General features: G+C 36.3%; 1 pseudogene; it reads left to right on the top strand.

Moving 5' to 3' along the window:
* Nucleotides 1-11,724: 11,724 nt before the first annotated feature.
* Nucleotides 11,725-12,261, top strand: LOC100349123 (chromobox protein homolog 3 pseudogene; annotated as a pseudogene).
* The last annotated feature ends 1,341 nt before the right edge of the window (nt 12,262-13,602 follow it).

Below are 13,602 nucleotides of genomic sequence, written 5' to 3'. Positions count from 1 at the left end.
ACATTATAAAATGCTTTATGTATACAATATACATATTTTATGTATACAGTATTATGCAATTAGTATATTGTTGATCACATGCATATAAACTTTAAAGAGATAATATTTATTAAATATTGCATGTTCTTGTAACCTTTTTAATGCCTAATGTGTATTATGTCATTTAACTCTGGCACCAATTTTATCAGGTTTTATAGTTAGGAGCAAAGTGCAGGGTGAGAAAATTGTGACTTTCAGAGATCAAGTAACCTGGGTAAGTATATAGAGCCAGTAAAGGAGGAAATTCAGTGCCAGAGTCTACCTTACTGTTTTTATATCATATTTCCTACAGCTGTTGCATAGAAAATTAGCTGCTAGAAGAATCAGAAAATTAAAAAAATAAATCTGGTGGGTTTCCTACCTTGGATAAGTCCATGATATTCATTTTTATATCAACAACATTAGATAAACTGAGATGTATCATAACGGAACTGGGACATGTTTTGGCAATGGAGTTCAATTTGAGGCATGTTGTAGGTGACTTTAGTAAAGAATTCCTGGTTAAAGTGCATTGATCTCTGGTTTGAATGAGAGCTTGAATTTCAAGATATCAGCCATGAGTAAGGAAAGTTTCTAAGAGATACAATGTGGAAAGCAAAGATTTGCTCAGATCATAACACTGGGTGCTGTTTTAAAGAGAGCAGAACATAATATTTGAGTTAGAAAACAGAAAGAATGCAACAAGCATCAGAGAGGCAGGGGAAAATAGAAGAATGTGATGTCAATAGATACAAGTCACCACTGTTAATTCCAAAAATTAGATGGAGTAGGATAAGGGTTTTTAAAGAAAAATTGTGCTTGTGATGGTGAACTCAACATGAGTTTTTCAAAGTATATTTGAATAGCCTGGAGAAGAATTATAAGGATTTAAGTTATCAGTAGGTGAGGGCAGAATGAGTACAAAGTCTTTACTCTGTGTAATTTCCCTCTATGAGAAGAATCTACTGATGGATGAGAATATTGGGAATTTGTTTAAGGGAGAAAGATGGGAAGTTGAGTGTACACTTTCAAAAAGCTTTCTTTTTCCAAGTAAGGTACAGGGACGTTGAAAACATGAGGTTGAAGAAATAACAAAGTCCCTATCCTGTTTTTGCTTCTCACACTTCAAACCAAAGGAAGTTATTATGGCACACTAATAAAATAATGAAGTAATAAAACCACTATGCTTTTTCTGATTCTCAAGGAGAAACAAGGAAAGAATGTGAAGAGGGACAGTTGGAAAGGAGAAAAAGTGAAAGGGGGAAGTGGAAGCTTGGCGAGGGGTGGGCTGAGAAGGAATAATGGGTGTGGGAGGGGTAGGAGGGCATGTGGGTGGTCCAGCAATCATACTAGCTCCATCTGAGATTGAGAGAAGTGTTAAGGGAGTGATCACAAGATTATCTTCACAATAATTTGCCTGGGATTTCCTATGAGTAAGGGACTATGCAAACAAAAGTCTGAGTATCTGCATAGTCTTTCAGCAGCAAACTCACAGGGAGTATCATTTCCTCTATCTCACATTGAGACATTCTAGCTTGAGAAATGAACATTCAGAGATCACCTACAAGAATATTTCAAAAATTTCATGGGGACATGGAATTAAAAGATGTGTAATTTAATGCAACTTTTTTTTGGGGAATCTATGTACTTTCTTCATAATACACATTTTCCATGAACTTTTTGAAGGCCAGAAAGGGAAGTTATTCTGCCTGCCAAGTGAGAAACTGTATAGTGTTCCATCCCAGCTATTATTTCCTCTCTCAAATATATTCACATTTTGGGTTGTTAAGAGGCAAGTGTATATGAGGCTGGCTCTGTGGCATAGTAGGCTGACTTTGCCTGCAGCACTGACATCCCATATAGGTGCTGGTTCATGTCCCAGCTACTCCTCTTCTGATCCAGTTCTCTGCTGATGGCCCTGGAAAGCAGTAGAAGATGGCCCAAAGGATTGGGCCTCTGCACCCACATGGGAGACCTAGAAGAATCTCCTGGATCCTGGCTTTGGATAGGCCCAGCTCCAGCCATTGTAGCCCAGTTCCAGCCATTGTAGCCATTTGGGGAGTGAACTAGTAGATGAAAGACTTTTCTGCCTCTCTCCCTTTCTGTGTAAACTACCTCTCAAATAAATAAATAAATATTTTTTTAAAAAAAGCGGTAAATGTACAAGGTATGAAGAGACAAATATTCACTATCACGCAAGAGACAGAAAATCTTGAGATCCTGGCATAGACCTAGAACTTCATAGAATGCTGAGAAAGAGAGGTGGTATAGGAGAGGTTAAATGCAACAATTTTTCATGCAGTATTATACATGTTCTTAATGGTACTCACCTGGAGATCAATGAATCAGAGAACCGTCAGCTGATTCTTTCATTAGACTATATGATACAGTCTAAATAACTTCTTCAGCTCTAATTTATTGGAATAAAGTGATGTCATCCTATGGTCAAAAAAAGAAAGGTAGAGGGAGAGGGAGAGAGGGAGAGAGGGAGAGTGGGAGAGATAAGAAGAAGGAGGAGGAGGAGCAGGAGAAGGAGGAGGAGGAGGACTGAATAATGATCTCTTGATGATCTGACTTTCTGACTGAAATTCCTATTGCAACTGCACACAAAGATTGGCTATTATCAGCCTCTGACTTTTGTATGGATGATCACAAATAGATGTCAAATCCACTTTAATACCTAGTTATAAAAATTCAATAGTAAGTTAAAGAAAACATAAAGATTATAATTCTAATTTTAAACACAAGGAACTAGTACCCCAAATGCTAGTAAAGAGATAATAAATAGTAGGAAATAAACAATGATTATGATGACTTCCAGAAGATCACACAGTGATAAAACTAAGACTAAAATGGCAGATCTTGTATGTAAGTGGATCTGCCTCTCAAAACTGCCTCGACTAATGTGATGCAGAGGTTTAGCATGTGACTAGGACTGAGCTCAGTGTATGGCTTTGTTCTATAAGCACAGTTATTCCTGAGATGCTGACACAGTTATCTGTGTGACTGTAGTACGTACCTAGGCAGCTGGGGAGAAAAGGGCTTGCAGGGATTGCTTCCATCCAGAACTTGGGTCAGATGGTAGTTCAGCTACAAGAATATTCTCTATTTAAAATAAGTGTCTTTTTAAAGTGCCCAGGAGGTTCTCCTCAGGGGCTTATGCCAAGGCTGAGAATTCCCTAAAGAGTTCACACAGCACTTCATTGAGAATAGAGGCCCTGAGAGGTTAAGCAACCCCAATATCTGAGAATCAAGAAACAAACAAATAATTCAGGAAAAAAAAGCAAGACTCAAGTGTAAAGGGTTGGGGTGGGGTGAGGTGGGTGTTCACCTTCTCTGTGGACAGGGGAGATCTTTGAGATGTGAATGTGTTTCTAGTTATGGATTTCATGTGGTGAAACTGGAAAAGAAAACAGATTGTCCTGGAGAGTAATACACACACACACACACACACATACACACACAGAGATTTGTTTGAAATTTAGATTAAAAAATAAAGCTGATTCTAACCTTATCTGTGATACTTTCTAATGATGTGACCCAGGGAAAGTTTCCCTCTGAGATTTTTCTTTGTGACATGTAGTAAGCATCTTTCTCTCCGTCTTTCTTTTCCTCCCTCCCTTCCTCACTTATTTTTCTTTAGTACAGTTTCTGGTACCATCAAGCATTCTCTGTTTTGGGAGGTGACTGATGAATGTGATTTGGTTTGAGGTTAGGGAGAAGGAAGTTCCTCTTTGACCGCTGGTCTTAAACTACAGTTTTCTTCATTACTATTGGCCATTCTTTGTGTTATCTCCCTAAGATACACGTGGTTTAAGTCATAATTCAGAAGCATACATTCCAAATGCCAATTTTATACCTTCAAATAGTTCTCTAACCTATTTTAACTACCAACATCTATATCAAGAGTTCTCCCAGGGTACATTTAAATGATTAAAATAACCACTGGAAATGAATAGCTGATGCTTAATGGGTTCTCAGTAAACACCATCATTAAAATAATTAATAGAGTGAACAGGATCATGAGCCTAATTCTTCAAGCCTGATATATACTTGTTGTCTTGATTTTTCAATCTTTTTGAACCTGTCCCAGGTTCTTCCATTTCCTTCAAAGTGTGATAGGTAATTTCATTAAATAAGCCAAGATAGGTTGCTAGATCTTCACTCTGTAATTCAAGTTTCTGCTGTAGCTTCATTTAATAGAACATGAGAAACATGTACAGGAATCACATTTCCTACTGTAACACATTTCTAAATTTGAAGATGACAGCTGGTATCCTATATCCCCTTTCTTGATCATTTCCAATGCAGAATTAACAAAGCTATAAAGATATCAAGCAGGGTTTTCCCTGATAAAAATGAAATGTACTGATAAACAAGCCTGTAGATACAGCTTACTCCTTTCAGGATTGGTGATGGGAAAAGGGAAAAATATATATATATAATATATCATTTATATATAATATAAATTTTATATATATAGGCCAGTAGTATAAAATAAATTTTCCACTTGTTATCATATATTATATATATATAAATATTTATTTTAAAGGCAGAGTGACAGAGAGGAAGAAAGACACACATATACATACACACACAAACATGAGAGAGAGAGAGAGAGAGAGAGATCGAGAGAGATCTCTTCCATCCACTATTTTACTCCCCAAATGCTCACAATATTCAGGGCTAGATGAGGCCAAAGCCAGGATCATGAAACTCCATCCGAATGCCCCATATAGGTGGCAGGAATCCAAGTACTTTAGCGTCATCCATTGCCTCCCAGGCACATTAGCATGAAGATGAATCAGAAGTATGGAATAGCTAGGACTTGAATCTGACCCTCTGATATGAGATATGTGCATCTCAAGCATCTGCTTAACTGGTTGTGTCACAAAACCCAACCACCAAACACCTTTTTAGCCATTCATTTTTATTACTCCTTGTGCTAAATCCACTTTGAAGTGAATGAAACCTATGAGCTTCCAATTGTTGATGAACAGTAGAAAATGATCTGATTAAGTGAACCCAAAAATATGTACAGGAAATAAAGACCAATGAGTCTATGAAGCTTATTATTTAAGTAGTGGAATGATTTACTTAATTGTCTGAAAAGCTTAATTTAAAATAAATCCATTGGCCATGTACATCGTAATGAATCAATGTTCATACTTTAAATTTGAATTATTTATAGTTCTTAGGAAATTTGGTATTGACCTTAAAACTCATGCAAAATGTTTTCCAACATATCTCATCAATGTGGTAGCCAAATTGATATAATTAATCACATGACATCCAGAATAAAACAATAGCATTTACTTCAAAAATTTGGAAATTTTTTTTTAAGAACACTGTATCTGCACCTGGCTATCATATATGGCTTTGAAGGTAGACTTACCTGTTCTGCTTTAAATTCAGGATTTTTCACATAAATTGCATAACTATTTATTCAGATTAATTGTATTTCTTTTTAGTTGCAAGTTTCCCAATCATTATGAAAAGGGAAGTGGTAGTATTACCTCCATAGACAAATGCTAACTTAAATCACTCTTCAGGCAATTCAGATAGAAAGCAGTTAATTATATAAGTTCTTTAATTATATTATTCCAACTCATTATTCAAAGGAAAAATTTTAAGCATTTATTTAGTCCAAATTATACTCTGTAAAACAAGTAAACTTGTATGAATGCAGTTTTGAATTCAGTTAAGAAATTTAATAATAAATTTACATTCTTTCAAATGTAGCCATAATGCAGTTGAATATTTAGCAACAAAACAATTTCCTTGCAAAATTAAGAAGTTTCTTAGAAATGTACTCAGAGTATTGTGGTGCAAATATAACTCATGATTACATCCAGAAATATCTTCTTTCCAGGATATTTTGTTTTTGTTTTTATTTTTGTATATATTAATGTTGACTGGAAAATTAGGAAAATTTTGTGACAAGGCTAATTTCTAATTTAAAAAATAAGAATTTTGGTATTTGGGTACACATTTTATCTTTTTCTGATAATCTTTAATTATATTCTAAAGGCAGAGGATTTGGAAGCACTAGCGGGTCCATCAGCACAGTCTGGTGCAATGAGAATGAAGATTCACTGCTCATATCCCGCTTGCAGAAAACAATTTGTCTCCCAGTTGCAGTGTGGTCAGCTTCAGGATTTACTTTATTTTTCCAGCAAAGGTCACACTCTTCTCTGATAGATAATGAATGAACAAAGTGGTGGTGTAAATGCTTGGTTCTTTGTGAATCATAGAAACCTGTGTCAATCAATTTTGACTTGGGAACTCCCATATCAGCAAGCAGAGTCTTCATCATCTCTGAATTATGGGTAATGACACTGCCTACTCAATCCCGACTCTAACCTCTCTTCTTCATATATGTGAACCTTTTAATTGATAACTCTGGCTCAGTACCTGCTTTCCAGAGAACCCAAACTCTTGTTTTGTGTTTTGCTGAAAAAGTTAGTTACATCTAATTAAGGTATTGAAAAATCAGATTGCCAAAAGTTTAGCTTTACTGTTTTTAGAAAGTTAAAATTATTTCCTAATATAAAGCTTACAACAGCAACTTGTAAAAAAGTATATAGATTGCTTTACTTTAGAGTAGACTTTGCCCCAAAAATGATCAAAACTGTTTTACTCATCATAAAAGATGTTACATTTTCCAATTAATAAATATTATATGTAATCATATATAATTTTATTTATTGTTTTCATTTAATAAATATTGTATATAATGTGTACATACATAATCTTTAAAGATTTATTTATTATTTTTTTAAAGAAAGTTAGAGAAAGGAAGACACACACACATACACACACAGATATCTTCTATCTGCTGCTTCATTCCCTAAATACCCACAACATCCACGAGTAGGCCAAGGCAAATGGCAGTCTGGGCCTTCTATATCGGTGACAAGAAACCAAGTACCTGGGCCATGATTTACTGATCCTCAGGCTTATTAGAAGGATGTTGGATCAGAAGTGGAGATCCAGCATTCAAACCAGTGCTCCAGTATGGGAAAAGGGCATGCCAAAAAGCACTGCAATGCCTGCCCCTGCATATGCGATTGTATTGATTTTTCTAACCCTGTTGATTTTAAGAAGTGCCTAATTATTAACTTTGAAAGTTTTAATTATTAATGAAAAGAATGCATTTTGAGATGTTAGAAAAAATATAAGTATAAACAAAACTAGAAGTTAAGTTTAATTATATTTAATTTCAAAAAATTTTTACTTAGTTTTTATTATTTCTTCATAAAGATTTAATTATTCATTTGAAATTCAGAGTTACCAAGATAGAGGTAACTGGCTTACTCCTCAAGTGGCTGCAACAGCCAGGGCTAAGCCAGGAGCCTGGAAGTTCATCCAATCTCCCATGAGAGTGGCAGGTGCCCAAGTACTTTGGCCATCTTTGCTATCCCAGTCACATTAGAAAGGAACCAGATATAAAGAGGAGCAGAGAGGACTTGGAACTCGCACTCCAAGATGGGATGCTACTGTCATAAACACTGGTTTTACCCACTCCACAACAATGAGTATGTGGTTTGAGTCCCAGCTATTCCACTTCCCATTTAGCCACTTGCTAAAGGACACCTGAGAGGCAGTAGATGATGGCTCAAGTATTTGGGGCCTTGCTACACACAAAGGATATCTGGATGAAGTTTCTCTCTCTCTCTCTCTCTCTCTCTCTTTCTCTCTCTCTTTCTCTCCCTTTGAAATAAAATTAAAATAAATAGATAAAAATTAAGAAGAAAGCAATTTCCATAAATGATTATATGTAAAATGGAATTTAAATTATTTTTTGTTTTGTTTTCACAAAGACCACTAATTAATGGAGATATGATCATTGCATTTTTTTTTAAAAATAGCCTTGGTATTATAATAATGTAATTGTCTTGTATGACTTTCAACTTAATGGTCCATATAGTTTAAATCTGTGTGCAATTATGCTGTTGTTGTACAGATTTTAAAATTAGTGACCATCTACAGGGTTTTCTGGAGTTAAACTGATCAACCACAGCATCATCACGAACTGAAGAAATGCTACAGCTTTTGTTTTCTTAAAAAGTGAAGAAAGTAGGGGAACTTTTTTTTTTTTTTTTACACAGGCAATGATATGTGTACTCTAATAAAATTATTTACTGGCATAAATTCTAAAATACTGGAAACAGAAACTTCCAGTCTTCCCTCATGACTCAGATTTTTTTTTTTTTTGACAGGCAGAGTTAGACAGTGAGTGAGAGAGAGACGGAGAGAAAGGTCTTCCTTTTTCCGTTGGTTCACCCCCCAAATGGCAGCCACGGCCAGCGCGCTGATCCAAAGCCAGGAGCCAGGTACTTCCTCTTGGTCTCCCATCTGTGTGCAGGGCCCAAGGACTTGGGCCATCCTCCACTGCACTCCCAGGCCACAGCAGAGAGCTGGACTGGAAGAGGGGCATCCGGGACGGAATCTGGTGCCCCAAATGGGACTAGAACCTGGGGTGCTGGCGCCGCAGGCGGAGGATTAGCTTAGTGAGCCGTGGCTCCGGCCTTGACTCAGATTTTTAGATGCACTATCTAGGGATCAGAGCTAGAGTGCTTTCTCAAGAACCCAGGGACTTTAAGGATTCTTACGGTACTGAGTATCAGAAGCCCTTAGATCTCTGAGCTCTTTCTGACTGTAACACTCAAGACCGTTCTACTGTTTCTTGCTTTGGCATTGGCATTGAAAGCTTGTTTAGATATCACTTATACATCCAAATGGAAAAACAGGTAGTCTTCCTGCCTATTTATAGAAGGCACTCTGAGTCATACTGAATAGGTAGTCTTTGGCTAATACATTCTAACTTACCTCCAATATTAATATTTTTTTATTTGACAGATAGAATTAGACAGTGAGAGAGAGAGAGACAGAGAGAAAGGTCTTCCTTCCATTGGTTCAACCCCCAAAATGGCCGCCACGGCCAGTGCGCTGCGCCGATCCAAAACCAGGAGCCAGGTGCTTCCTCCTGGTCTCCCATGCGGGTGCAGGGACCCAAGCAACTGGGCCATCCTCCACTGCCTTCCAGGGCAACAGCAGAGAGCTGGACTGGAAGAAGAGCAACCAGGACTAGAACCCAGAGCCGATATGAGATGCCGGCGCCGCAGGTGGAGGATTAACCAAGTGAGCCAAGGCGCTGGCCCCCGATATTAATATGCTAAATATTACCTAAAATTTTCCTTTCTATGATTGAATACTCAGATTGTTTTTCTTCCTTGAATTTAATTAACATGTGTGTTTTAAAAAGATTTTATTTATTTATTTGAGAGGTAGAGTTACAGTGAGAGGGAGAGACAGAAGGTCTTCCATTTGCTGGTTCACTCCCCAAATAGCCACAAGGTTGGGAGCTGGGCTGATCCGAAGACAGGAGCTTCTTTTGGGTCTTCCATGTGGGTTCAGGGTTCCAAGTACTTGGGCCATTTTCTACAGCTTTCCCAGGCCATTAGCAGAGAGCTGGAAAGGAAGATGAGTAGCTGGGGCACAAACCAGCACCCATATGGAAAGCTAACGCAGCAGGTGGAGGCTAAGGCTATCATGCCACCATGCAGGCCCCTTGATATAGGTTTCTAAAAACTCCAGTATTGTTTTCTCCTGCAAATACATAATCTAATTCCATTTACACAAAGTAACTTCTGTATTATTTCCCATAATGTTGTCTGATTAATAGATATCTTTGCCTAATAGTAGAAAATAAGGATAGGAGATCATTGCACTGTTGACTGCCTCATTTCCAGTACTTAGCACAGCAACTGTAATTCAGTTGCAGCATCATAATTATTTATTTTGCCAAATTTGAAGACAGTAATAATTTCCTCAATTTTTCAGGCTAAAATCTACCTGTTCTATCAAATAATAGAGATATAAATTTTCCATGCTTCTTTGTTTTGTTTTGGATTCCTTGTCCTGTGCTCCTCAAACAAACAAAAAATAATTCTGAAAGCTTTTTATTCAAGTCATTATGGTATTGAATCCATTTAACAAAAAGATGACAGATGTAATGGTAAACACCGGGAAGCACACATTTCCATTTTGAAAGAAAACATGTTATAAACACACAAAGATGCAGCAAATATTATAATATTCAGGGTGGTTTTTTTTGACATTTCAGGTGTGAAATATTTTTAAGATAAATTTGTTTTAAAATAATTAATAATTTCCATAGACTTATAAAAACAATTGAGATCAATATTTGGAGACCCTGACATCCACAAGATGCTCTTGAATAATGTCAGTTCAATAAAAAATTACCAAAATGGAGTTCATATTTTTTCACCATTAAATATATTAAATATATCAAATTACCAATATAAAAATCTGCTAAAATTGACATTCCAAGTGAGGGCAGTGCCAAAGAAAAACAACATCAGGTTCTTGAATATTGCAAAGTGTTTATGCAAGATTTCTTTAGCCATTGCTGCCATTTGGGGAGTGAATCAATGGATGGAAGACTTCTCTCTCTCTCTGCCTCTGCCTCTCTGTAACTCTGCCTTTCAAATAAATAAATAAATCTTAAAAAAAAAAGATTTCTTTGGTGTGTTCATGAAAAGGGAACTTTCATTAAAGCCTATATAATTGATACATCAACAAAAAAGTGATAACTACTTAAATATTTTCATATGTAGCTGTAGCTATTTGTTTTAGAAACCCAAGTTCTTATGCTTTTAAAATATTTATTTATTTATTTAAAAGGCAGAAATACAGAGACAAGGAGAGAGCAATAGCCAGAGCTGGGCCAGGCCAAAGCCAGGAGCCAGGAACTTCTTCCAGGTCTCCCAAGGGGGTACAGGGGCCCAACCACTTGGGTCATCTTCCACTGCTTTCCTAGTTTGTCAGCAGAGAGCTGGATCAGAAGAGGAGTAGCCAGAACATGAGCCACATGAGCCAGTACCCATATGGGATGCCGGTGCCTGAGGCGGAGGCTTAGCCTACTACACCACAGTGCTGGCCCCTTACGTGTGCCTTCTAAAGAAGGAAAGTTGACAATTTCTTATCCAAAAAACCCCAAACAATAAATTCTCTTTAATATCAAATCTGATTCTCCTATTTTCAAAAACTTTGAGCATCTGTGATATGTCTACACTTGGAATATACAACTTAAGAAAATTGCATGCTGTGTCAGGGGGATACTACTGAGCTCAAAACAAACAATACCTTTATTCCAAATATGCCATTGTTATCTTTTTTTAAAAAACTTTTATTTAATAAATAAATTTCAAAAGTACAACTTTTGGATTATAGCAGTTTTTCCCTCCATAACCACCCTTCCAACTGCAAACCATCTCATCTACTCCCTCTCCCATCCCATTCTTAAGATTCATTTTTAATTATCTTTATATGAAGAAGATCAACTTAGTATATACTAAGTAAAGATTTTAATAGTTTTCACCTACACATTCACACATTAGCAGTTGTTTACTGAGATCTACTCTGTGCCAGAAATATACTAGATATTAGGTATGTATATATAAAGGCAATAAATGAGTATCTCCATTCACTGAGAACAATTTTATCAGGAAGCAGACAGAAAGTAAATATACCCACATGATATTTGTAATTTAAGATAATAACTATAATTAAAAGTAAAAAAGTTGGAGTTTGACGTGCACAGGGCCAGAGACGCTGCAGCTCCGCCACCCGGAGCAGCTCGGAGCGGTGAATAATAGCTCTTCAAGTCTGTAATAAAAAATGGCCTCCAATAAAACTACATTGCAAAAAATGGGAAAGAAACAGAGTGGAAAGAGTAAAAAGGTCGAAGAGGCAGAGCCTGAAGAATTTGTGGTGGAGAAAGTATTGGACTGACGTGTAGTGAATGGGAAGGTGGAGTATTTCCTGAAGTGGAAGGGATTTACAGATGCTGACAATACTTGGGAACCTGAAGAAAATTTAGATTGTCCAGAGTTAATTGAAGATTTCTTAATTCTCAAAAAGCTGGTAAAGAAAAGAAAATCTTTATCTGACAGTGAATCTGATGATAGCAAATCAAAGACGAGAGATGCTGCTGACAAACCAAGAGGCTTTGCCAGAGGTCGCGATCCTGAAAGAATAATTGGTGCCACAGACAGCAGTGGAGAATTGATGTTTCTCATGAAATGGAAAGATTCAGATGAGGCTGACTTGGTGCTGGCAAAAGAGGCAAATAAGAAATGTCCTCAGATTGTGATTGCTTTTTATGAAGAGAGATTAACTTGGCATTCTTGTCCAGAAGATGAAGCTCAGTAATTGTTTGCATTGTGTGTGTGTGTGTGTGTGTGTGTGTGTGTGTATATATATATATATATAAAATCTGGGTCTTGGTTTTTGATTTACTAGTGTGAAGAAATAACTACATTCTAATGAAAATCAAGTTTGATACATTGGTTTTGAAAGTAGTATTGGGGGAGTTGTGAATTTTTTAATTTTTATTTTTTTTTGCATCGGTAGCACTGGTTACTTCTAACAGATAAAAGCTTTCTGAAGTTGCTTCCTTTATCAGAAAAGAACATTTGCTTTTCTGAATATTGGGGAAAGTTGTCATAGTCAGTTCTTCAATCAGAACTTGATTTTAACTGATACTAAAGGACCATTCTGGGTTGTTGTATATGTATACTTTCATAAATGGTTTTCTTTTTTTGTTTTTAAATTTTACCAAAAGAAAAACCATGGGAAGACCCATGTTTCTGAGGTTCCATCATTCTGAGCAACCTAAGAAATAAGTCCCTTCAAGTTAAACTGAAGATTTTTCATGAAGCCATAACCTTTTAAATTAGTTTGTAAGTCATTTGGACAAGTTAAATTAGATAATTTAAAAGAAGCCATATCAGAACCTGTATCTAAATCTATAGTCATAAATGCAATGGCTTATAAAAACTTTATTGGTACTAGTAGTCATCCCTCCCGAGATCAGAAAATAGACATCCTGGTGTGCTGTAATAAACTAAGCAAGGTAAATGGACATTTGAATATTTGTTCTAGCGAGCCATTACTTTACAAACGCCAAAATCTTGTGCTGTATCAACTAAAAGGCCGTGATTCATGGAATGACTAAGATTTGGCTGCTGAAAACCTGATCAGATTGTTAGAGACATTGGCAGTTTAGGACCTGCTGGCATAAGTGGGTAAACAAGTGGTTGTAATCTAAATTATTAAGCTGCATGTTTTGTCTTTGTCCTGTCTCATTCCTTACATGTAGGCTCAATCTTCGCGGTATTTGGGTTACTGGTTCAGCAGATGCCAGGAAAAATAACTTTGTAGTAATCAGAATGTTATTGTTTACTTTATTGTAAATACTGGTGAACAGTGGTCAATAAATAGTTTTATATTCCTTTAAAAAAAGTAAAGAAGTTACTAATAACACGAATTAAAGTAAGCTATAGTGAAATTGAGCTGAAATTTTAAAAAATGAACAAAAATGAGTTAGATGTAATTGAAGCTAAAATATTTTAATAAAAATAGCTTTATGTGAAATCCACAGGAAACAAGGAAATTTGTAAATTCAAGAGATTTTCAGAAGATCACTGTGGCTGGAGTTTAATCATTATCAGATGATACTGGAGAAGCAGAATCTGTCCTGTCCACATTTCTTTC

The sequence above is a fragment of the Oryctolagus cuniculus genome, chromosome 1, assembly GCF_051225735.1.
Source record: "Oryctolagus cuniculus isolate XC-2025 breed Fujian yellow rabbit chromosome 1, ASM5122573v1, whole genome shotgun sequence".
Taxonomy (NCBI): Eukaryota; Metazoa; Chordata; class Mammalia; order Lagomorpha; family Leporidae; genus Oryctolagus; species Oryctolagus cuniculus.
This window is presented reverse-complemented; position numbering and strand designations above follow the sequence as displayed.